The sequence below is a fragment of the Saccopteryx leptura genome, unplaced genomic scaffold (genome assembly GCF_036850995.1).
Source record: "Saccopteryx leptura isolate mSacLep1 unplaced genomic scaffold, mSacLep1_pri_phased_curated manual_scaffold_108, whole genome shotgun sequence".
Classification (NCBI taxonomy): domain Eukaryota; kingdom Metazoa; phylum Chordata; class Mammalia; order Chiroptera; family Emballonuridae; genus Saccopteryx; species Saccopteryx leptura.
Genome location: NW_027095789.1, coordinates 5,212 through 32,358, shown reverse-complemented (window position 1 = coordinate 32,358; position 27,147 = coordinate 5,212). Strand labels below are relative to the sequence as shown.

The following is a 27,147-nucleotide window of genomic DNA, read 5'->3' as shown; positions in this document are numbered from 1 at the left end:
TTGCGAGCCACAGTTTGCTGACCACTGTGACGAAAACATCGGTAGCAAACTATTGACATCAGTTTGAGTAACATCTTTTTGGATATGTCCTCATCGAACAAGGGAAACAAAAGCAAAAATAATCAAATGGAATTTCATCAAACTGAAAAAGCTTCTGCACAGAGAAGGAAACCATCAACAACACAAAACACAACCTACTGAATGGGAGAATATGTTCACAGTAATATATCTATCTGATAAGGGGTTGATTTCCAAAATATATAACAAACTCAAAGAACTCAATAATGAAAGAAAAAAAAACTGTTGCCAAGGAAATAGAAAAGATTATAGGAAAATATTATGAACAATTGTTAAATGCCAACAAATTAGACAATCTGGACAAAATGGATATAATCCTAGGAACATAGAATCTTCCCAAAACTGAATGAAGATGAATCAGAATCAGGACAGATTATAATTAATGAAATAGCAACAGTAATCAATAAACTCCAAACAAAAGTCCTGGATTGGATGGCTTCACAGGTGAATTTTGCCAAACACTCAAAGAAAAACTAACATTGATCCTTGATATTCCAAAACATTCAAGAGGAGGGAAGTTCATTTTACAGAGCCAGCATTATCATAATTCCAAAACCGGATAAAAACACTTCAAAGAAAATTTTTAGGCCAATTACCTCTGATGAACATAGATTCTAAAATTCTCAACAAAATATTAGGAAACTTGATCTATCAATAAAATAAAAAGATACTACACCATGATCAAGTGGGATATATTATGTGGATGTAAAGTTGGTGCAATATTCACAAATCAATAACCATAATATACCACATAAACAAAATAAAGAATAAAACCCACATGATCAATAGCTGCAGAAAAAGCATTTCATAAAATCCAGCAAGTATTATGATACAGACTCTCACCAAAATGGAAATAGAGGGAACATATCTCAGTGTAATAAATGACATGTATGACAAGCACATAGTCATCATCATACTCAATGGGCAGAAACTATAAGTGTTTCTTAAAGATCAGGAACAAAACAGGAATATCTGCTTTCACCACTCTTATTCAACACATTACTGGAAGTCCTAGACACAACAGTCAGACAAGAAGAAGAATTAAAAGGCATCCAAATTGGAAAGAAGTAAACCTGGTTATTTGCACATGACATGGTACTGTATATAGAGAACCCTAAAGATTCCACCAAAAAACTATTGGAACTGACAAATAAATTCAATCAAGTAGCAGGATACAGAATTAATATCTAGATTAGTTACATTTCTATACACCAATAGTGAACTCTCAGAAAGGTAACTGAGAAAACAATCCCATTTACAACTGCATCAAAGAAAAGATAATACCTTGAAATAAATTTAACCAAAGTTGTGAAGGGCCTGTACTTAGAAAAGTTTAAGACACACAAGGAAGAAATTGAAGAAAATACAAATATGAGGAAGCATATATGTGTCCATGGATAGGAAAAATTAACGTTAAAATGTCCATACTACCCAAAGCAATCTATAGATTCAGTGCAGTTCTTATCAAGATACCAATGGTGTATTTTACAGAGATAGAACAAATATTCTAAAAATTTATATGGAACCACAAAAAACCTGAACAGCCACAATAACCTTGAGAAAGAAGAACAAAGTTGGAAAAATCATGCAAGCTGATATTAAACTATAGTATGAGGCTATAGTAATCAAAACAGCATGATACTGGTATAAAATAGGTGTATCGATCAATGGAACAGAATAGAAAGCCCAGAAATAAACCCACACCTTAATGATCAAGTAATAATTTGACAAAGGAGGCCTGAATAGACACTTCTTCAAAGAGGACATACAGATCATACAGATGGCCGATAGGCATATAAAAAGGTGCTCGAGGTGGCTAATCATGCGAGAAATGTAAAGGACAATGAGGTAATACCTCACACCTGTCAGAATGATTATCAGCAATAAATCAACAATAAATGTTGGTGAAATGTGGAGAAAAGGAACCCTTGTGTACTGTTGGTGGTAATGCAGATTGGTGCTGCTACTATGGAAAACAGTATGCAGGTTCCTCACAAACCTATAAACAGATGTACCATATGACCCAGCAGTTCCACTTCTGGGTATTATCTGAGGAAAACGAAACACTAATTAGAAAAGATATATGCGGCCCTGGCTGGTTGGCTCGGAGGTAGAGCTTTGGCCCTGCATGTAGATGTCCTAGTTCAGTTCCTGGTCAGGGCACACGGGAGAGGCGACCAACTACTTCTTTACTGCTCTTCCCCTTTCTCTGTAGTGCAGCCATGGCCCGATTGATTGATTCAAGTGTGTTGGCCCCAGGTGCTGAGAATGGCTCCATGGAGCTCCCACCTCAGGCGCTAAAAATGGTTTGGTTACAAGCATGGTCCCAGATGGGCAGAACATTGGCCCCAGACGGGGGTTGCTGGGTGGATCCTGGTTCCCCTCCTCTCATTTGAAAAATAAGAAGAAGAAGAAGAAGAAGAAGAAGGAGGAGGAGGAGGGAGGAGGAGGAGGAGGAGGAGGGAGGAGGAGGAGGGAGGAGGAGGAGGAGGAGGGAGGAGGAGGAGGGAGGAGGAAGGAGGAGGAGGAGGAGGAGGAGGGAGGAGGAGGAGGAGGAGGAGGAGGAGGAGGAAGAAGAAGAAGAAGAAGATATATGTACTGCTTGTTCATTGCTGAATTATTTACATTTGGCAAGATGTGGAAGCAACCTGGGTGTCCATCAATAGATGAATGCATTAAGATGCGGTATAGCCCTGGCCAGGTGACTAAGTGGATAGCGCATCATTCCGGTGCACTGAGATTGTGGGTTTGGATCCTTTTCCCTCTCTCCCTTTCTTGCTCAATTTAATTTAAAAAAATTTTAAAAAGGAAGTGGTATGTGTGTGTTTGCATGTTTTCATACACAGAAATATAGTGGGATATTATGCAGCAATAAGATGAAATCTTGCTGTTTGTAACATGGGCAGACCTAGAGGGTATTATGCTAAGTGAAGTATGGTAAGTCAGGCAGAGAAAGACAATTGGTTTTATTTATATATAGAATCTAAAACACAAGCAAACAAAACAGTAACAGAGACCAAAGGATAGTCTCTGTTCCTAGAGGAGGATATGTGAAAAAGATGAAGTGGAATAGAGTAAGTTTGTATTGTGGATAGATGATGACTAGATTTAGTGGGTGATAACATTGTAAAGCATAAAAACGTCAAATCACTATATTGTACACCTGAAATTAATATTATATCCCAACTATGCTTAGATGAAAAATTAAAATTAACTGACCATAATGATGAAAAAATGCTATGTGATGATGACATTTATACAATAAAAATACTCATTAACATTTATGTTTATTCACTCTTTTTTATGCATGTGTTCACTTTAATTATGTTTTATTGTTTTACGTTCTGATTGGAAGCTATGTGTGCTTGTTTGTTTGGAACCACTTGACAGTTGTAAATATAGGATGATTTGGTACTATTCTTAGAGAACCCTTAAATGTCAGTATGTCCATGTCTTTTCTCTAGTATCACCATGTCTTTTCTCTTGAATCTGTCAGCTTCTCTAAAGAGGAGACCTTTAACTTTTATATTTGGTTGCTAGCATTCTGGAAGCTGATCAGGATAAGGAGGTTGGAGTTGGGACTGAGGTTCTCACCATTTGATAGAGATTTTCTTACCTCCATTCAGTGTGTAGACTCTACACATTAGTTCACTCCTTCCTGACTCTATTACTAGTGTTCTTCAATCACATTTTCCTTCTACAAAGATAAGGAGGTACAGGTTTCTGACCACATGGAGAGAAGAGTATCTGACATTCTCTACCACTTCACAAATAAATGTTGAACTATTTTTCATGTTTACAACCTCATGCCTACTTTAGGATTTGATATATAACATGGGTCCAGTGTGTGAGCCTTTACAGGGTTCTGGGCTTTACACTGTACCACCTTCTCACTTGATGACAATTAGGTTTTCTTTATTTCCATTACATCAGTGATTACTCTAGCTCTTTTCCACCCTCCAAAAGTAAATTACTAGTTTTAGTCTGCCATTGTCTTTTTTTTAATTGTCACTGTATTTTTTGGTAGTCTGCCATTGTTTTAATGATTTACTCTTTTTGCCTTTGTGGGTTTATGCCTTTCTGATTACTTGCCTCTTCATTTTATATAGGATTTCAGGGGAAAGGATTAAAGTAGTCATTTATTTGAAACTTCAAACTTAGATTTTCTAATTCAGTAAAAATTTTCCCTGGTAATTATTAGCTACATGAGGTCAGAGTGTCAGGGTAAGGAGAGTATCTAAATTTCAAAAGAAACCTATTATGGTATATTAAAGAGAATTCTAAACACATGGGGTGAGCCTGACCAGGCGGTGGCGCAGTGGATAGAACTTTGGACTGGGACGCGGAAGACAAGGTTTGAGACCCCGGGGTCGCCAGCTGGAGTGCAAGCTCATCTGGTTTGAGCAAGACTCACCAGCTTGAGCCCAAGGTCGCTAGCTCAAGCAAGGGATCACTCGGTCAGGCATATATGAGAAATCAATCAATGAACAACTAAGGAACCACAATGAAGAATTGATGTTTCTCATTTCTCTCCCTTTCTGTCTGTCTGTCCCTATCTGTCCCTCTCTCTGACTCTCTGTCTCTGCCACACACTAAATAAAGAAATAGATAAATAAATAAAAACATGGGGTGACATGCCAAAAAATTTGGTCAAAATTATAATCGGGTTATTTTTCCTTAAAAATAATTTGTTGACTGAAACCTAGTGCTGTTTATTTTACATTTACTTAATGTGAATATATGACTGGGAATTTTAAATACAGACAATAATAGATTTTAGAACACCAAGGAAATATATTTTGGGACACCTAGAAAATTTATCTCACTGACTAATTATAATTTTCTTCTGAATTATCAAATTGAGAGGTATCTGAATTAATCATGTATGCTTTTTTATGATTTTTTGCAACTACATATATTTGGTATCTGAAAGATATTTTTAAATTTATTTCTCCTAGATTCTTTTGAAATTTGTGTACTGCTTTTACTTATTAAATAGTGGGCTGAGGTAACTTAGTCAAATATATGAAAGTAAGCTATATGTTAATATGTCTCTATACATATATAAAATATATACGTACTATATATTATTTGGTTATGGAAATTTTATTCTCAGTTAATGGCATAGATAAGAGAACATTTGTTAGATATTTGAAGAACACATTTGTGTAAAATCATTGGTATTTTTTATATTTTGATTTATATTTAGTATAAATGGAAATAGTCATTATTAGGTTAATTTTTTTGAGTCTTTAGATCTACAAGTTTAATATATCACTTGGTTTTTAATCAGATATATATAGTACGTAAATACATGTAGTATTTACCTGAAGAAATTAAAAATGAAACATTTATTTTCCTGACGGCATTCTTTGTAAATGTGATCTAAACAGAGTTAGTAGAATTTAAATTTAAATTTTTATTTATTTTTTTTTTTTTTACAGAGACAGAGTGAGTCAGAGAGGGATAGACAGGGACAGACAGACAGGAATGGAGAGAGATGAGAAGCATCAACCATTAGCTTTTCATTGCACTTTGCAACACCTTAGTTGTTCATTGATTGCCTACTCAAATGTGCCTTGACTGCGGGCCTTCAGCAGACCGAGTAACCCCTTGCTGGAGCCAGTGATTTTGGGTTCAAGCTGGTGGGCTCTTTGCTCAAACCAGATGAGCCCGCGCTCAAGCTGGCGACCTCGGAGTCTCGAACCTGGGTCCTCTGCATCCCAGTCCGATGCTCTATCCACTGCGCCACAGCCTGGTCAGGCAAGTTAGTAGAATTTAAACTGCTGTGCTCTGAAAAAGCAGAATATTAATCTGAAATTAGCATTTTAGTCATTTATAAATTGTATTTATAGAATGTATTCATTACTGTAGTAATTAACTTTTTAACATTTCTCAGAGAAACATCTTTATTCTGATAAATTATGTAATGCAATTTTATTTCCTTAGATTTTTTATAATCTTTTATTTTAATATTAAGGTTAATATGCAATGCATTAGCAAATCACAAATTATTCCTCTAAGTCGGCTTCTTATAATAAAGATTTTTACTAGTTCGTTCACACATCTATTTACCTAGTCCATATGACTCTCAGTATATAGTTGTATTCCTCCTGTTTGCTGTTAGATGTGGAAATAAGTATTTAAAATAATTGGTTCTTGCATTTGAATAAAGTTTTACCCAGTTGAATTTTAAATCTAATGTGAAACACCAAGTGTATAATGGGAGTAGCCCATTTTTCATTATTCTGTGTTTGACTTGGAGAAATAAATCTTCAGTGGAAGAATGCACAATCCTTGTGGCCTGGCTTGATTTAAGAATGTGAATTCTTCCAAATTTCATTTAGAGCTAGCCTATAAGTTATAGACTAATTTCAATTATAATTATTTAACTTTAGAGCTAGGAATTTTATTCATTAAAGCAAAATTTTCAGGACTGCTTTGGCTGAAAAACAAATCTTGATTAATTTTTGGTGTGACTGCAAATATCTACAAATGCTTCTCTGGCTGCTAAGGTGAAGTTTCTCTGGCTGCTACGGTGGAAAATAGCCAGAGCCTGTGAGTTAGGAAAGCAAAATCATAGGAAATCAGACACCCTTTGAAATAATGGCACAATCAGTGGAAAGAATAATAGAACTAACTCATTTAAAGAAATCTGCGTAAGACATTTTATAAGTAACTACTGTGTATGATTAATGAGCATGAGAGTTTGATCTTTTGTAAGTACTGTTACCTGTATTCTTAAAATATTATAAGTAATGTTTTTAAAAAAATAACTTTTAGAGTATAGATCACCACATATTGAAGTCCCTGAATTACTACTAGGTTATATCCCAAAACTTGTGTTTTTTATACACATCATTGTGAAGTTTTTGTGTTTAGTGACATGAATTACTGCCAGGAGACATTCAACAGGTTATCTGGTAAGAGTATTTGCTAGTGTGTTCCCAAATGAATAATGATACACTATACTTAACACCATTCTTACCTTGGTTACCATTAAAAACCTTCAGGTATGTGTGTTTTGGGGAGGAGAAAGGAATTGGTAAAGAAATGGGGAGTGGTTCTTTTGGACATGTATATAATTTTTTAAGGTTTTTAAGGAAATTTTGTGATAAAGTCAGGTGATTTCCTTTGAAGAAGTATTTTTAACCTGAATATGTTAGTAGGTCGTGTTTCTGATACAAATCTATAAAGAAAATTTCTTTCATATAATGAGTTCAGATTTTACTTAGGATAAATGACTTAAATGTGGACAACTCAGTAGAGTGTAGTGATTAAGCTGGGGTTCTGGAGTGAGCCTTGCCTGAATTTAAATCATGGATCTGTTACTTGGTAGCTTTGTGAGCTTAGATCAATTATTCAACCATTCTCTGTCTTACTTTTCTTGTCCATAAATATAACTAAAAACCTATTTCACAGGAGTTAATATATGGAAAACATTTAGCACAGGACCATCAACACTATAAACAAATACATAAATGTTAGCCATTGTTACTTAAAAAATAACTTAATTTTGCAATATGCTCACATAATTAACTGATTTCCTTAACATGTATTAAGTTTTTGGTGATTTATTCATTTATTTATTTATTTATTTATTTATTTATTTAGCGAGAGAGACACATAGGGACAGAGAGATGAGAAGCATCAATTCTTTGTTGTGGCGCCTTAGTTGTTCATTAATTGCTTTCTCATATGTGCCTTGACCTGGGGGCTCCAGCAGAGCGAGTGACCCCCTTGCTCAAGCCAGTGATCATGAAGTCATGTCTATGACCCCATGCTCAAGCCAGTGACCCTGCACTCAAGCTGACGAACTCGCACTCAAGCTAGCGACCTCATGGTTTCGAACCTGGGTCCTCTGCGTCCCAGTCCAATGCTCTGTACACTGTTCCACCACCTGGTCAAGCTATTATGTGAAGCAGTCTGTGTTTATTTAATCTTTTTGAGTATAGAAATTTGGTAAACATTTTTAGTTAATTTTGTTATGAATGGATGCTTAGCTCATACGTTAACCAAACAAAGTGTGAATCATTTTTCTCCCATCTTTGTTATCTTTGGCACTTTAAAAGAACTGTTGTCTTGATTTCTTATAGAAGACAGTGGTAGACTAGATGGCGAAGTATGAGTTTTGTGATCATTAAGAATTGGGTTTGGGATCCCAGTTCTGCCTTATCTTTGATGATTTTTACAGTTATTGTGATCCCTGAACTTTGGTTGTACATTCTTGTGGTGATGAAAATACTTCTCTGTCGGGATTGTAATTGTAAGGATTAAATGAGATAATGCATGTAAAAGTGTTTTGCAAATATGGTTTGACCAGGAGCAGGTATAAATGAATAATTCAAAGAAGATATAGCCTTGCTTTTTTATGGGATATCCTAAATACAAGATGGGACACAAGTAGATTTATAGTTGTAAATATACAAAACAGTCTATTCTTGTATTATTTATTAATATTGTATTATTTTACACATGAACAACTGTAAAACTACTTTTGCCCTACTCTGTAGTTTATGAACTTGATCTGGGTGTAGATTTTATCATACCTTCAAAGTATGAATTTAACTGGGAAATTACCCATTGGGCATTTGTGTTTATTTATTGACGTGGCCATTTTGTTTTCTGAGTAAATAAAATGGAAAAAAAATAAAAATTAGACTAGGAAATTGTTTACATTATTATTCATAATTTTGACTGTCTTAATATTACAGATTCTTAAAATGACACTAAGGTACAGTGTAGCTCTAGTGTACAAAATGGTAACTAAATATTGTTTTGAATTAATTTTTCCAAGTTAGTCAGGTTTAGAAAAGAGATATCATACTAAGCCTATTAATGGATTATATTTTTTTACATCAGAACTCTTGTGCTCTCATTTTTTTCTTTTTCTCTTAAAATAAGTTTTGTTAAATGTGAAAATTGTGGATAGTAACAGACTTACATAGCACTTCTGAATCAGGTATTGTTTTAAATACATAAATTAACATTTGATCTTTATAACTATTATGATGAAGATGGTATTAGTATCTCCATGTTATTGATGAGGAAACCGAAACATAGGTTAAATAATTTCCAAAGGTCAAAGTTAGAGTATGACAGAGCTAAGATTTGAACTCAGTCAAGCAACAGAGCCTGTGCGCCTAATCCTGACTATCACCCTGCAAATCTTTTTTATATCCTTGACTGTAAAGTAAAACATTAATTACTGAGTAAAAAGATTCTGATAACATAAAAATCTAAGTATGAAATCTTTGGAAGCTTAAATAATCTTTATAGGCAATTTTTAATGTTTTACCTGTTTTTGACAGATATTGTTCTAAAATACATTCCAGTCTTACTAATACTGCAAGTATTACACCTGCATTGAGTGTATTTGATTTTATGTTTTATATTAGTTAGATCAACTTAAATTTTATTTCATCTCTATTCTATCCTTATAAAATTGGGTTTAAATTTTAAATGTCTTATTATTGAAACATATATACACTTAGAAGTGTAATACAATGTATAAGTTGATAAGTTTAACAAACTGAACAACCTTGTGCAACCAGCACTCAGATTGAGAAATAAAATTACCAACCTTATTCAGAGTTAATGTTTCTTTTGTTGAGCTTAATTTATTGACCATAGGTTTTGTTGTTACTTCAGGTATAGTTATAATAGCTGTTATTAATGTCATTGCAGTCATTCAGAATCTGTTACCTTCATTTATTGTTTTTTTTAATCACAGTTTTGATTAGTTCATTACATTTAACAGCAAAAATCCAACATTGCATTGAAAACTATAATTAGATAATACTGTAAAATTTTGGTCTGTATTCTCTCCATTGTGCCTTATGATTTCCATCAGTGACCTTTTTAAGAAATGAATGTTTTAACATGATCTCTGTTGTCTTTTACAGGGCATCTTCTCTACATTCATTTTCATCCAAGTCATTTTGGAATTTTTTAGTAGAAGAAAAAAAATCTATTATTGGGCATAGTTCAGGAGATCATGTCAAAAAAATTTGTTTTAAAGGAATTGAAAATTTTCAGGCTCCACAAGTTGTAAGGTAATAAAATAAACTTAATAGTTTTTCTACCTTAAAATGTTCTATGGCGGTTTTATGTTCTGAAATAATCTTTAAATATTTACGAGGCAGGGTTTTATACATTCTTTGACATTCAGAATTAACATTTTTTGAAGTTTTATTTTTGGTATAATTGGTTTATAGTGAATTATATATCTAAACTATATAAAGTTTAGATATATAATTTTGATATATGCATATACCCATTAAACCATGATCACCAACTGCATTTAAGACCATGAATATGACTATCATTCTTAGAAGTTTCCTCATACTCCTTTATAATCCCTTCCTTACTTTCCCATAATTTTCTATATAATTACTGACCTGCTTCTGTCAATATAGACTACCTTGTTGTATATTTTAAAGCTTTGTATCAATGGATTCATTCAGTAGATACTTTTTTGGAAAATCTGTTTTTTACTTTTGAGATTCATCCAAGTTGTGCGTATCAATAGTTCATTCCATTTTATTGCTGAGTAGTATTTCATTGTATGGATATAAAACAATCTGTTTATCTGCATCTATTGATCAACTTTTGGCTATTTCCAGTTTTTTGTTTAGCTATTTTTGATACTGGTTTTTAAAGTCTAATATGTTTTTAAACGGTTTCATATTTTTAAATGCATATATATAATCTCTTAAGTGTTAAACTTTGACAGTAAAAATATTTATGTTCAACTACATTTGAGTGCCACTTATACATGTTTTGTATCTATTACATACATAATTATAATTAAATGTTTTAAAATAGACCTGTACTCAGCACAGTATAAAACACTGAAGAAATAAAGTGAAGAAGATACTAATAAATGCAAGCATATACCTTGCTCATGGATAGGAAGAATTAGTCATTAAAATGTCCATACTACCCAAAGTATCTATAGAGTTAACACAATTCCTATAAAAATACCAATGGTGTATTTCACAGAACAAGTAATTCAAAAATTTATATGGAAACACAAAGGACCCCAAAAGAAGTCTTGAAAAAGAATAAAGTGGGATGTATCACATTACCTGATATCAAACTATAGTACAAAGCTATAGTAATCAAAAAAGCATGATACTGGCATAAAAACAAACACATAGATCAGTGGAACTAATAGAAAATCCAGAAATAAACCCATGTCTATATATAAGTCAGTTAATCTATGACAATGGAAGCAAGAACATACAATAGGGTAAAGAGTATCTATTCAATAAATAATGTTGGGAAAATTACACAGATAGAAACACAAAAATGAAACTAAAACACCTTCTTACATCATATACAAGAATAAACTCAGAGTGAATTAAAGACTTAAATGTAAGACCTGAAACCATAAAACTCACAGAAGAAAATTTAGGCAGTAAAATCTCTGACATTGGTCTTAGCAGTGTTTTTTTCTTATATATCTTCTCAGGCAAGGGAAACAAAAGAAAAAAATAAATGGACAATATCAGACTGAAAAGATTTTACACAGCAAGGGAAACCATCAACAAAACAAAAAAATGTTGAATGGGAGAAGATACTCACCAATGACATATTCAATATGGGGTTAATATCCAAAATTTATAAAAAATTCTGATCACTCAACACCAGAAAAACATCCCAATTAAAAAGTGGGCAGATCGGAATAGACACTTCTCCAAAGAAGACATACAGATGACCAATAGACATGAAAAGTGACTCAGCATCACTAATCAGAGAAATACAAATTAAAATTGCAATAAGATTCAACCTCACACTTCTCAGAATGGCTGTCATCAATAAATAGAAAGTGTTAGCAAGGATGTGGAGAAAAGGGAACACTAGAGTACTGTTGGTGGGAATGCAGACTGGTGCAGCTACTATGGAAAACAGTGTGGAGGTTCCTCAAAAAATAAATGGAATTGCCTTATTACACCTCAATTCAGCTTCTGGGTTGAGGAATATATCTGGAGAAACCCCAAACATTAATTAAAAAGAATATATGCACCCCTATGTTCATTGTAGCATTGCAAACAATTCAAAAGAATATATGCCCGCCTATGTTCATTGTAGCATTGTGTACAATAGCCAAGCTATGGAAGCAACCCAAGTGCCCATCAATAGATGAGTGGATAAAAAAAGCTATTTATGTACACAGTGGGATACTACTCAGCCATGAAAAATAATGAAATCTTAGCTTTTGCGACCTGTAGGGTACTAATAAGTCAGACAAAGAAAGACAAATACCATATTACTTCACTTAATGTGTGGAATCTAAAGAACAAAATAAACAAAATGAAATACTCATAGATACAGAGGACAGATTGACAGTTGACAGAAGGGGGTAGGCTGGGGGGCTGAGTGAAATGGTGAAGGGAGTAAGTACAATTTGGTAGTTATGGGGTAGTCACAGAGATGTAAATTATTGCGTAGGGAATATAGTTTATAATATTGTAATAACTATATATTGGGCTAGTTGAGTACTTAGGGAGACCACTCTATAGAGTTCATGATTTTCTAACCATTATATACGTCTGAAACAAAAATAGAATAATATTGAACATAAACTTTAATTGTATATGTGCTGCTGAAGTGAGCACTGTGTAAACTGTAATTGAAAGAATAAAAAGGTCATGTATACATCTCATATTAAGTTTATTCCAGACAAATTTGTTTAATTAGAAAAATTTTTTTTAATTTGGTTATTTATTGTCCTCTGTAATGACCCTGTATCTAGTATATTTTTAAAAACTGAATATAATATAGTCTTTTTTTATTTTTATTTTTTTATTTTTTTACAGGGACAGAGAGAGAGAGTCAGATAGAGGGATAGATAGGGACAGACAGACAGGAATGGAGAGAGATGAGAAGCATCAATCATCAGTTTTTCGTTGCTACACTGTAGTTGTTCATTGATTGCTTTCTCATATGTGCCAGGACCACAGGTTTTCAGCAGACTGAGTAACCCCCCGCTTGAGCCAGCGACCTTGGGTCCAAGCTGGTGAACTTTTTGCTCAAAACATATGAGCCTGCGCTCAAGCTGGCAACCCCGGGATCTCGAACCTGGGTCTTTCTGCATCCCAGTCCAACGATCTATCCACTGCGCCACCGCCTGGTCAGGCTATAGTCTTTTTTGATAGAAGAAAAATAGAAAATCATTGGTTTTTTAAGTTATATGATGAGTGGACCATATTTTTAAATAGAAAGAAATGTAACTTTATTTTCTTACTATGAGGCACACAAATCTGTGTTCATCTTATCCTCCTTTTTTGTTTTGCAGTAGAAGAGTTGTCCTGATCTAAGGCTAGTATTTATTCCTTTGCTTGTATCTTAATTCTGATAATATTTCAGAAGCCTTAAATTGAATTATCCTTCGCTTTTCTTGTGGATATTCAACCTTTCCTTTTCAGTAGATTCTTCTCATCCGGTTTTGAATACACTCAGGTCTCTCTCATGTGGTCTGGGTGAGATAATTGATTCCTCACTCAAGCCCCCACACTTTCTTCTGGCAGTTGTCCCATCATTACTGGTCCCCTACTCCCTTCACAGCCAGATTTCTCAAAGAGCTGTCAGCTCCCACTCACTGCAAAATCTATTCTGGCTTCCAGTCCCGTTACTAAATTGAAACACTTCAGGAATTTATCAGTGACTCCCATATCGCCAACCCTATGGACTTACTGTATGATTCGTTGTACTCGAAGTTCAGTTACAGGTCATCTCATTTCACTTTATGTCCTTTCTATGCTATTTCATGAGCTTCTATGTTTAGTTATCAGCTACATGCTATAAACAAAGTTTATTGTTGTTTTCCCACATGTATCATCTGAGCTTCAGACTGTTAGACAACTGCTTTCTTGGTTTCTCCATCCTATTTGGATGTCCAGAAACACCTTAAACTTTATTTCCAAACCCAAAGTTTTATTTGTACCTCTTTCATAAAACCAAAATCAAACAAATACACAGACAAAACATTAAACAACCCATATTTTTCCTGATTTTTCTTCCTTGATAAGTGGCATTTGCAAGTCTTTTACACTAAGTTAATAAGTTCTGATAACTCACTGCCATTGGACCAGCCTACAAGTCTTTGACATGTCCATCCTCACCAATGTCCAGTCTCTTATCAGGACATGACAGTGTTATCTTTTAAATATTTCTCAAATCCGTACACTAAAATTTAATCTCCACTGGCTTTCACCATCATTCAGACTATTGTGGTCTTCCACCTGGTCACCTGAGTAAGCCTCCTAACTGGTCCTGCCTTTACCTTTCTTCCTTTCCTTCAGTATATTGAGCCAGCATGTTCTCTTTAAAATGGTCTTAAAGTCCTACCTAGTCTGAATTCTGCCAACCTCTTTAGCCTTATCTTTTAACATGATCTCTGTATTCTAGCTATCTTGGCCTTCTCTTAGTTTCTCAAATGCTACTTACCTCTTTCTACCTACCCACCCTTTGACTAGATGACTCTTTTTTTCAGTCTCTAGTCAGTCATGTTCTTTGGAGCAGTCTGACTCCCCCTTTTGGGTTAGTTTCCTGTTTACATATGTTCTCAGTGCACTTTTCACTCTTCACACTTTCCACAATTATTACTAGGATTTTTTGTTTAATGTTTTCTACTCCCAAGATTTTAATGTCTGTATATTCAATTGCATAGTTCATTGAGAGTAAGGAAGATTGATCTCTGCTATCACCAGTGCTTAGAATGTTTCTTAGTATGTAGTAGGGGTTCTGAGCATTTGGTGAATGGTGGGATAAATAAATGAAATAACGTAGCTCTCTCAGGGAACATTTGTTTCCAACATAGCAAGTTATATTGTATTTCTTAGATGTATAAATTTTGAAATATGAAGTATTAACTTCATTTTTATAATTTTTCAATATTTTAAGTATTCAAGTATACATTAAAATGTTATTTTCTTTGGATATTTTTATTTGTCATAGAACTCTTAAAATATTAAGGATCTGTGGTTTCATAGTTGATCACTAGAGTGTGCTATAACATCAGGGCTCTTAATTGTGAAAAATCAGTCTGTGCTATTGTACCTCTTTGGAAATTATACTTAAAGGAGGATATATATGATAGTATCAAGCAATCCATACATTGAGTGTTTGGTGGGTGGAAGTTGATGTTTTAAATAGCTGTGTGTTACCATCTTATCACTGAGAAAACAGCTTGGGTTTTTATTTTTTAATTTCCCCATAAAAAGTTTTATCATAACCAAGTTTTTTTAAGGAAATAAGCCATAACAAATAAAGTAAAATATTTATTAATTTATTATATCATGGTACACGTGATATATGTATAACATTCTGCTGGCCTCTCGGGTATATTTAAAAATATAATAACACACAGACCCAGCTTTAAATGTGTTTGAAATGTAGTTGGTAAATCTAAATATGCACATATGGAAGTTAAATGATAGAACAAGAATGAAATTACAGTATAATTTAACAGTATTAAAAAGTCACACAGCAATATGTGATTAAGTGCCAGATGAGTGGTTCAGAAAAGAAAAAAATGACTGGGCTAAAGTTGTAAGGACAACCTTTATTGAAGAAGAAGAAGAAGGGGTTGAGTATTAGTTTATAAACACTTTTTGTATTCAGTCCCAATGTGTAATTATTATCTTTATGGCCATATAAATAATATTAGAAAAATATTGATATATTTTATTGACATAAGTATTTGAACATAGATGGGATTTTTAAAAAGAGAGGAGAAAGGATAGTATAAACAGATGAAAATAGTTTGGACTAAAGCAAGAAGACAGAATGCTTTAGGGAAGTGTGGTGGGACAGAGTTTAGAGAGCTTATGTCAGGAAATTTCACCAATCATACATTCTTGTTTTAATGGTAGAAAATGTGATTTTTTTTCTCCTTAAAGTTAGGGAAATCTAAGAACAGCGGTGTTGTTTGGGATGGTTAAAATGTAAAAAGTATATAATACTCTTAGTTTCCTAATCAGTATAAGGGAAATAATATCTGCTTTCTTCATTGAGTATTGCAAAGATTAAATGAGCTAAGTATATGAAATATTGTCAGTAACTTTGCCCACATATCAAGTCTAAACATTCTAGCTTTCAGTGCATTTTGTATTCTGGCTCTTCTGTTTTATTTTAATTTCATTTCCCTTTTAATCTTTTTCATAGTCTTCTGTTTATTGACACGAACAGCCTATCTTTAGTTAAGCCATCAAAATTTTTGTCACTACATGCATTTGTACGACCAAACCCTATCTCAGTGTCGCTCTCCTCAGTTTTAATGTCATCTCCTCAGTGAAGGCAGTAGTATATACCCTCTTCCCTATTGTGTTAATTGCTTCTGTGAATCCATAATACTTTGTACATATTGGTTGAGATATCAATTATAGTATGTACTCTCATGTTGTTTTTCATTGCTTAACAACATTAAAAAAAACTCCCTACCAGAGATTTTTGAGGAAGAAAGACTGAGTTTTATTTAATCAGCCTGATTTTTAGCACCAGAGTGCTGCCACATACCCAGTAAATGTCCATTAATGAATCAGGAAGTCACAATTGTAGGCTCTGTTTATTTAACTCTCAGATTTTATTGTTAAATCTGCCTATGCCTTTGTTTGCTCATTGCTGAGAAAGGGCATTTGATTAATATTATTAATTAATTTGATAATCTCTAGGTACATTTCTCACTCTAAAATATCACAATTCTGCTCATCTCTGTAGTACATTTGTTAATTTTTACTTTTATAGGAATTCATTCTATACCCCTTTTTTTATTGTCTTCTGCTTGAGGCCCTCTCAAATGACCAAATCCTTTTGATTTTTATAGTTCTTATGCTCTGTAGACTTCAGTTTGTTAGATCCTGTCTTAAATTCTTTTTGGTTGTATTGTATGCCATTTTATGTTTTTTGCTCATCTACTTTGTGACTTCTTAGAATAGGCGTCCCCAAACTACGGCCTGTAGGCCGCATGCGGCCCCCTGAGGCCATTTATCCGCCCCGCCCCCCCACTGCACTTCTGGAAGGGGCACCTCTTTCATTGGTGTTCGGTGAGAGGAGCACTGTATGTGGCAGCCCTCCAACCGTCTAAGGGACAGTGAACTGGCCTCCTGTGTAAAAAGTTTGGGGACCCCTATTAAAAGGTAGAAATCATGTCTTGTATTTCTGTCTGTCCTATCTGTAACCCCTAATATTGTCAAAATATTTACTATAGTTTAGTCGTTCACAAAATTTGGCTGCTAATTATCTGGTTTTTATATACAGTTAAGTCTTCATTGAACATCATTGTTAAGTTCTGCAACTTTAAGGAAAATGAAGTATGATGAAACCAATTCACCGTAGCCTAATTCATAAAAACGAGTTAGGTTCTTATGCCATCTCATCAATATAACTAAACAATGTTGAATAAAATATGTTATTCTAGGACCTGCTTTATTTTGGGAACTTAGTGCTAATTTGTCACTTTTTAGTCATAAAATATTAATGTTAAAACATTCTTCACAGGTTGTCTATTTCTTAATGTATGTTTGATTACAATAAATGGCTATATGAATATTATTTTAAAAAACAGACCTTTTTTTTTTGCAAGATCTTCTTTTAAAATCACCTATAGATTTTTGTCTTTGGTTATAATTTAAAGGATAAGTCTGACTGCACAAGTTAATTTGTTTCTGAGTCGGGATTGCAGTTCTTTCTCTATAATTCTATTAACAAACAGTTTTACTAATGTGACTACAGCTTTAATTTTCAGTTTGGTGTTTGTTTTGCAGATCCTCTACTCATGGTACCCCAGGACCAAATGGCAGGCATATTTCAGATGTACCACCTCTAGACAGTCACAAGTAAGGTTAATTGATTAACTTTGGGACCTTGAAAGGTAGGCTATTGCTTAGCACTGAAAAAGAATACAATGGTTCCTCGCCATATTGCGGTTCACTTTTCACAGTCTCACTGTATCACGGATTTTTAAATTGTATATATATATATATCTAATTTTGTATTGCAGGATTTTGCGGTATATAGGTATTTTTATGTATTTATTTTAATTATTTTTGCAGTAAAATAAGCAAAATAAGTGTGGGAAAGGTTTATAAGAGTGTGGAGAGGATTTATAATAAAGCCTTAAAATATATAGAAATAATAAAATAAATATAAGGTCGCTACTTCACAATTTCGCCTATCCCGGGTGGCGGGTGGGGGGAGGAGTTCTGGAACCTATCCCCGCGATAGACGAGGGACCACTGTATTAAGGAATTTGGAAATAAGATGATACTGAATAGACTGTGTTATCTGAATACTCCCAGCTTTACAGTTTGAGTTACCTTTCTGTTGTATATTACTTCTGCCCCATCTACTTTTTGGTGTTTTCAAAAGTTTTCTCTACAGCACTGATCCAAATAAAATATATTAGTTCTCTTTTTTTCTGTTCCTCACTTTATCGTTCTGTAAATGGAATGCAAAAGCTTCCAGTTCCCTTATGTTGTAGGTCATGGGGAAAAAAATATAACACTGTTAAAGAGTATTTCAGAGGAGATATTGTGTGTAGAAATTTGGGAAGATGAATGAAAACTCATTATTATTCTTTCAGTCCCTGGTTATCTTCTTCATTGCCTGCGCCTCCTGCGGTAGCCCCAGTCACTTTTGCATCTATTGTAGAAGAGGAACTACAGCAGGAAGCAGCACTTATCAGAAGTCGAGAAAAACCCTTGGCTTTGATTCAGGTAAAGACATGCTGATACAGGTTTAATTTAGGGAAGAACTACATTACACTTTATCCTTAGATAAATTATGTTTGCTTTGTGTAGGTGCATATGTTTATCAAATTTAAATGTAAATGTAATATAAAAGTAAACTGAAATTCAGCAGTTGTTATTTGAAGTATTCAGGATAATTAATTTAGAACTAAAAATTCTAATTGTAATAAAGCTGCTATTTTTAGCACTGGTGATTCTTTGAGCTTTTTAAAAGTGACCTGTAGAGAACTTGGCATTATCTAGCATATTAGACTTGCCTCAGATGTTCAGTAAGAATTATTAAGAGTTCTTAAAGCAACACACACCAATTCTGGCTTACTTAAGGAAAAGAGAATTTATTTGAGGGATGTTAAGATTCCACAAACTGAAGCTGAAAGACCAGAGAGCCAGGCTTGGAAACAAAAAGTCTTAGTTGCCCAGGAGATCTTAAAAGCAGGGGTTTGAAGACCCATACAATAACAAAAATTATCACACCGAATGAAGCTATTGGAATCAATGGATTCTAACAACTATTTTCAGTTTCTTTTTTCTTCTGCTCAAGATTAAAATTCAAGGAAAGGTGGGTATCTGATTATCCTAGCTCAGGCTTCAAGCCTTCTCCTTGCCAAGGGAATAATAGTAGGATACCTACTCTGTGTTTTATCCATAGAAAGTGGTAGTTCCACAGAAGGAAATTGGAAAGGCAATATAATCCTACTTAGTTGATCATTGAAAGAATAAAACAAATCTTCCTTTTTCTTTCTTTTTTTTCCTTCCCTCCTTTCAGATTGAGGAGCATGCGATACAAGATTTATTGGTTTTCTATGGGGCATTAGGCAACCCTGATGAGTTTGTCATTGTTGAAAGGACACCGCAGGGACCACTGGCAGTACCGATGTGGAATAAGCATGGATGCTAGTTTGCTGTGGAATTGCGATGCAGTTTTCATAAATTGTGATTGTTATAAAGAAAAGCTGTAGAAAAGAGTTCTTACAATTTTGGTAACATACCATTCTAGATAGAATACGAAAGATCTAATTTCTGTACTGCAGTTTAAACATAATATTTGTATGATTAAAAAAATCCTTAGAATTGTAATTTTAGTAATTTTATGTAAAAGTGTGTGAGAGGGAAAACGATTGTTTAAATTGAATTATTTTATCTGACTAGGTCTGAAAAGGAAAACATGAATGATTGAAGTGTAAAATTTAAGAGTGATGCATTAAAAATAACTTTCCATTTGAGTACTACTTGGGGTAAATAATTTAGAATATTTTTGCCAAATATCTGTTGTCACTTCTTTTTTGATATGAGATCGATGAGCGAAAAGTAGGAGTATTAGCCATTACTTTTGATCCATTAATAGCCAAAGTTTTGTGTCTACTGCAGTAGTTATGTTCAATTCTTGTGTCTTTTCTCATTGAGTGATGAACATTTTAGTGTATTTAAAGCTTGAACTGCTCAAATGTCATGTTATTTCAGCTTGGATAACATATTCTCCATTTTGCATTAAACTATGGAGTACAGTGGAAAGGAAATATGAATACTATTGAACAGCTTAGTCCAAGATAATAGTTCCTTTATAAGATTTGGAGTTATTCTGAGTTGTTTTTTGGTGGGGGAAAAGACCTTATAAAAGCCTAATTTTGAAAGAATCAGTTTTCCAAAGTGTTAAATTTTCTGAAATGCTTAATTATACATTGCAAGAATTAAATAATGTAGAGGAAGGTAGGTTTATAAACATTATTTGTTTTCTTTACAGTATGCTCTTTGATTTTATTTGCGAGTAGTTTAAAAAATTATTTTTATCTTAAATCTGTGTTCCAGTACCTAGAGAAATTGGGAAGGTTAGTGTTCTAGTTTCTGGGACACAAGCCTAGGATAACATAGAGAAATTTCACTGCTATAATTCAGATGATGGAAATATTGCTGAAACTAATTCAGTACTTGAAGTTTAGCTTTACCTAAAATAAGCAAACTTGTAAGCAAATGTGCAATAAAAAATAATCTTGATTGCTGCTAATGTGTGTTTGATATTTTATACTATATTGACATCTATTATAGGAGGAATTACTAATTATTTCTCTTGATATACACCATCATTGGTATTTGTTTCATGTGAATGTTGCATTCATTCCTTGACTTTTAAAAAAAGGGCAGTTTTTCTTAAAATGCACCTGTGTAAAGATTTTTATTATGTGTTTAAGTAAATTGTCTATTTTGTTGACATAAATTTGTTCATAGTATTTTAATCTAATACTTTCAAATTCTGTAAGGCTCAAGTCCCTACTTTCACCCTTGATTTTGGTAATCTCTGTTTTCTTTTCCCCCTTGATCTTATCAATTTTGCTGATCTATTCAAAGAATCAACTTTGGGGTTCTCTTTGATTTTTCCCTTTTGTTTTTCTATTTTCTTTTTCATTGGTTTCAACACTGATCTTTATAATTTCCCTTTTTTTGTGCCTGCTTTAGTTTTAATATGCCATTCTTTCTCTAGACATTTTACCTTAGATTATTGATATAAATCTTCCTTCTTCCCAAGTATGGGTATTTTAAGCTATATATTTACCACTAAGCTCTGCTTTAGTGGCACTCCATAAACAAGTTTCTATATGTTGTGTTTTCATTTTAATTTTTTTTTTACAGAGAGTCAGAGCTAGGGACAGACAGGGACATAGATAGGGACAGACAGTCAAGAACGGAGAGAGATGAGAAGCATCATTCATCAGTTTTTCGTTGCAACACCTTAGTTTATTGACTGCTTTCTCATATGTGCCCTGACTGCGGGCCTTCAGCAGACCAAGTATCCCCTTGCTCGAGCCAGCAACCTTGGGTCCAAGCTGGTGAGCTTTTTTGCTCAAGCCAGATGAGCCTGCGCTCAAGCTGGCGAACTCGGGGTCTCGAACCTGGGTCCTCCGCATCTCAGTTCGACGCTCTATCCACTGTGCCACCGCCTGGTCAGGCTAAAGTATTTTCTAATTTTCCTTTGATTTCTCCTTTAAACCATACATTATTTAAATGTATATTGTTTAATTTCAAATGCAGAACTTATTTTACATTGCTTTAATTCTTTAAAATTTATTGAGATATGTTTTATTATCTTAACTTCTGTTTTGTCCTGGAGACATTTCTATGTTTTTGAGCAAAATATGAATGAATTGATAACAACCTCTTATGAAATACTAGTATATAGGACTTTGTATACAGGTGCCTATGTTAAGGACACAAATTTGTTACCTAAACAAAGGGAAAGAACCCTGTGCTAGATGTCTTTGCACCTTAGACTTATTCTCTGTTCTCCCCACTACTGTGTATTTGAAGTTGAACTTACATATGTTCTCAACCAGTTCATTTTCCCTCTGGCTTCTGGGTACTTGAACCAATTTGGAGCATTAGCGTAATGTTGGCATATTGACAGAAGGAAAAAGAAGCTTTTTCTTTTTTCTGTTCCCACCCCTCTAGAGTGTAGCTATGGGCTGCACTCCTCTCATGGGAAGCTCACAGCTCGTATCAAGCAGCTTGCTCTCTATGCTCCAGATTCAGGTAAATATTGTTTTCCCTCACCCATTCATATTTAGGAGTTGCAAAAGATCTCCCACTGCTTCTAACCTCGGTTACTACAGTATCCATTGTAGTTTACCTAAATCTTGCCCATGCTTTTATAGAGTCTATTAATAATTTATTCAAGTTGAGAATGCTGTTTCCTGTTGAGATCTGATTAAGAGATGATCTGAGTAATGGAGAAAAGTATGAGAATATAGAGATTTAGATTTAAGGATATTTTACCTAGAAATTTGGCCATAAACATGTAGATGCATGAGACATATAAATGGTAGTTCGTTGGGACACTTGTTTTGTGTTTTAAAAGGGAAGAGTTATGCATTAAGGAATCAGAAAATTGAAAAGTCAATGCAAATACAAATTAGAGATGCTGGGAATAAAGGAAATAATTGCAGAATGGGGATGAAGATGAAATCAAGAATACAAACTAAAACTTATTGTTAAGGGGGAAAGTGATATTTATTTCTACCATGATCAAGTGGGATGTATTCCAGAGATGCAAAGATAGTTCAACATCTGCACATCAATCAATGTGATGCACCACATTAACAAAGTGAAGGGTAAAAACCATATGATAATTTCAATACATGCAGGAGAAGCATTTGACAAAATTCAGCTTTTATGATAAAACTGAACAAAGTGAGTTTAGAAGAAACATACCTCAACATAAAGGCCATATATGACAGGCCCACAGCTAACATACTCAATAGTATGTCTCTATGTTGCAGATCACTAAGCATGACCTCGCTTTCCCTTAAGGGAGGAGATAAAAGATAGTTATATATGAGTGGTTCTTAGTTTGGCCTCTCGATTATTAGCAATATCACTGAGAACTTGTGAGAGATAAAAATTATCAGGCATTACTGAATCTGAAAATTGGGGAGTGGAGAACTTCTTTTACAACAAGCCGTCCAGGTGATTCTGATGCATGCTAAAGTTAAGAAAATACCTAGTACTGAGGACATATTTTGAGGTGAAAGAAAAGAGAAGCTATTTTAGGCTTAATAATCTAGGTAGAATTATTTTATATCACAAAGATGTTTGGTAACTGGAAAAAAGTAGAAGATATACTTGGTATATTAAGTTTGATAGGCTTAAATTGTGTTTATTAGGGGCTTTTCATTAACTGATAGCAAAGGAGGGATATTTGTAAATTGCTTACTTTTATTTTTCTTCTTTTCCAGGTGAGAAAAAGGGAGACAGACAGACTCCCACATGCTTCCAAACTGGGATCAACCCAGCAACCCCTTCTGGGACTGATGCTCTGCCCATCTGGGGCCATACTTGGCAACCAGGCTATTTTTAGTGTGTGAGGTGAGGCTCCACAGAGCCATCTCAGCACCCTGGGCCAGCATGCTCTAATCAATCAAGCCATGGCTGTGGAAGGGGGAGAGAGTGGAGGTGTGGAGAGGCAGATGGTTGCCTTTCCTGTGTTCCCAGACTGGTAATTGAACCTGGGACATCCACACACCAGCCTGACACTCTACCACTGAGCCAACTGACCAGGGCTAAATTATTACTCTTTAAATCTCAAATATTTAGTATATATTTTTTAAAGTTTCCTTAGGTGCCCTAAAGTTTGCTAGTCCCAATTATAACTTACTATTTAAGAAAAATATAATTTTTTCACTGATTAGTCAGATAGAAAATCAATAAGCAAACACTGGCTTTAAAAGACATGTTAGACCAGATGGAATGAAAAGATTAGTATGAAACATTCCATCCAAGAGCAACAGAATACACATTCTTTTTAAATGCACATGGAGCATTCTCTAGGATAGATCCTATATTAGACCACAATACAAGTCCTAATAAATTTACTAATACTGAAATCATATCAAGCATCTTTTCCAGCTACCATAGTATGAACTAGAAATCAAATACAAGAAGAAATTGGACAATTCACATGTATAGTAAAGATTAAATATGCTACAAAAACCAATGGAACAAAGAACTCAAAAGATAAATTACACCTTGAGACAAATGAAAATGGGAAGACAACATACAAAAATGTATGGAATGAAGCAAAAACAGTTCTAAGAGGGACAAATACATACATTGAGAAATAAGAAAAATCTTAAACAACCTGACTTTATACCTCAAGGAACAGGATAAAAAACAACAAAGCCCAAATTAGTACAAAGAAGGAAATAAAGATTAGAAGTAAATGAAATAGAGATGAAAAACAATATAAAAGTTCAATGAAACTAAGCTTTTTTTAAAAGATAAAATAGACAAACCTTTAGCTAGACTTTCCAAGAAAAAAAAACTCAAAATCAGAAATGAAAGATGTTACAACTGATAACATAGAAATACAAAGGATTATCTGTCAACAAACCAGACAACCTGGAAGAAATGGATAAAATTCTAGAAACATACAGCCTACTAAGACTGATTCACAAAGAAATAGAAAATCTGAATATACTGATTACGGAGATTGAATCAGAATCAGTAATCTCTCAACTAGTGAAAGTCCAGGACCAGACAGCTTCACTGGTGAATTCTACCAAATATTCAATGAATAAAGACCAATCCTTCTCATACTCTCCAAAAAATAGAAGTGGAGGGAACATTTCTAACTCATTTTAGGAGGCCAGCATTACTCTTACCAAAACCAAACAAGGACATCACAAGAAAAAATTACAGGCCAACATCCTTGATGAATCTATAGATGCAAAAATCCCTGCAACAAACTAGCAAACTGAATTCGACAATACATTAAAAGGACCTTACACCATGATCAAGTGGGATGTATTCCAGAGATGCAAAGATAGTTCAACATCTGCACATCAATCAATGTGATGCACCACATTAACAAAGTGAAGGGTAAAAACCATATGATAATTTCAATACATGCAGGAGAAGCATTTGACAAAATTCAACTTATATGATAAAACTGAACAAAGTGAGTTTAGAAGAAACATACCTCAACATAAAGGCCATATATGACAGGCCCACAGCTAACATACTCAATAGTATGCTTCCATGTTGCAGATCACTAAGCATGACCTCGCTTTCCCTGCAGTGATTATATGTGTGTGCTCCTTCCCCAGTTGACTGAAATGGGCCAGAACTTACCTTACATAAATAAGTTCTGGAGATCTACTTTGTAGCATGGTGCCTATAGCTGGCAGTATAGATCTCATGCTTAAAATTTGCCAAGAGGGTAGATTTTATGTTGTTAATATGTGTGTGCACACACATACTACTAATAAAGGGAAAAACTGGTTCATCAAGTTGTGTACATTAAATATATACAGCTTTTTATGTGTCAATCATACCCCACTAAAGTCGTTTAAAAAATAAAACAGTTAAAAGGGCTGAAAGTGATGTCTGAGCTGGGGTTGGGGTGACTTTTGGCACAATGGTTTTTTTGTGTGTTTTTTTTGTATTTTTCCTGAAGCTGGAAACGGGGAGAGACAGTCAGACAGACTCCCGCATGCGCCTGACCGGGATCCACCCGGCACGCCCACCAGGGGCGAAGCTCTGCCCACCAGGGGGCGATGCTCTGCCCCTCCAGGGCGTCGCTCTGCTGCGACCAGAGCCACTCTAGCGCCTGGGGCAGAGGCCAAGGAGCCATCCCCAGCGCCCGGGCCATCTTTGCTCCAATGGAGCCTTGGCTGTGGGAGGGGAAGAGAGAGACAGAGAGGAAGGAGGGGGGGGGGGTGAAGAAGCAAATGGGCGCTTCTCCTATGTGCCCTGGCCGGGAATCGAACCCAGGTCCCCCGCACGCCAGGCCGACGCTCTACCGCTGAGCCAACCGGCCAGGGCCTGGCACAATGTTTTTTAGCAGGATTTTACTTCTAAGTTCTGCAAGTGTATTACTTTTATAAACTAAAATTATAACCTCAAAAATGTAAGTAGATGGATAGCTTTATAGAAAAGAGAACCAAACAATTTTTGCTTGGTATCTTGATTTAGCTTGCATTTAAAGTTAAAATTTGAGACTGTATAAAATGAATACCCTGAACTTGGTTAACATATGGAACCTCTGATTACTAAACCAAGTTTCCTTCATAAAATAAGCCCCCATTTTAGAAAATTCACAAATATAAAACTTTTATCTTTATGCTGTAACAGATATTTTAAGGCAAAAGCTGTGGTAGACTGTGTCAAGAATTTAGAAGATTCTTATATAATTAGAAGATTTTTATATAATTAAATCTTGTTTCATAGCCTTGAGAACAAGTACTTATTAGACTTGTTAAAAGTAAACTTTTGAATCCTATAATTATGTATTAATTGTATGAAGAGACCAGTAAATTGTTCTGATAAATTATGAAAATATATCATAGTTATAGTGGTAGATAAGCAGATTTGAATACCCCCCCCCCTTTTTTTTTCTTTTAAGTGAGAGTAGGGGAGATACAGAGACAGACTCCCAGATGTGCCCCTACCTGGATCCATCTGGCAACCCTCATCTGGGGCCAATGCTCTGCCCATTTGAGGCTGCTCTCAACCGAGCTATTTTTAAGCACCTGAGGCAGAGGCTTCATGGAGCCATCCTGAATGCCCGGGGACAACATGCTGAAATCAATCAATTGAGCCATGGCTGCAGGAAGGGAAGAGAGAGGGAGAAGGAAGAGGAGGAAGAAGCAAATGGTTGCCTCTCCTGTGTGCCCTGATCTAGACTTGAACCCAGAACTTCCACATGCCAAGTCGATGCTCCATTGCTGAGCCAACCAACCAGGGCCAATCCTTTTTTAATAAACATTAATTGCTGGGACCTCCTGTATGGACCATTAGTAAGTAAAGAACATAAATCCAAAGCAGG

General features: G+C 34.6%; 1 pseudogene; it reads left to right on the top strand.

Moving 5' to 3' along the window:
* The window catches only part of LOC136387136 (inhibitor of Bruton tyrosine kinase-like), a 33,696-nt pseudogene extending 12,861 nt beyond the window's left edge, over window positions 1-20,835 (top strand).
* Window positions 20,836-27,147: the final 6,312 nt, after the last annotated feature.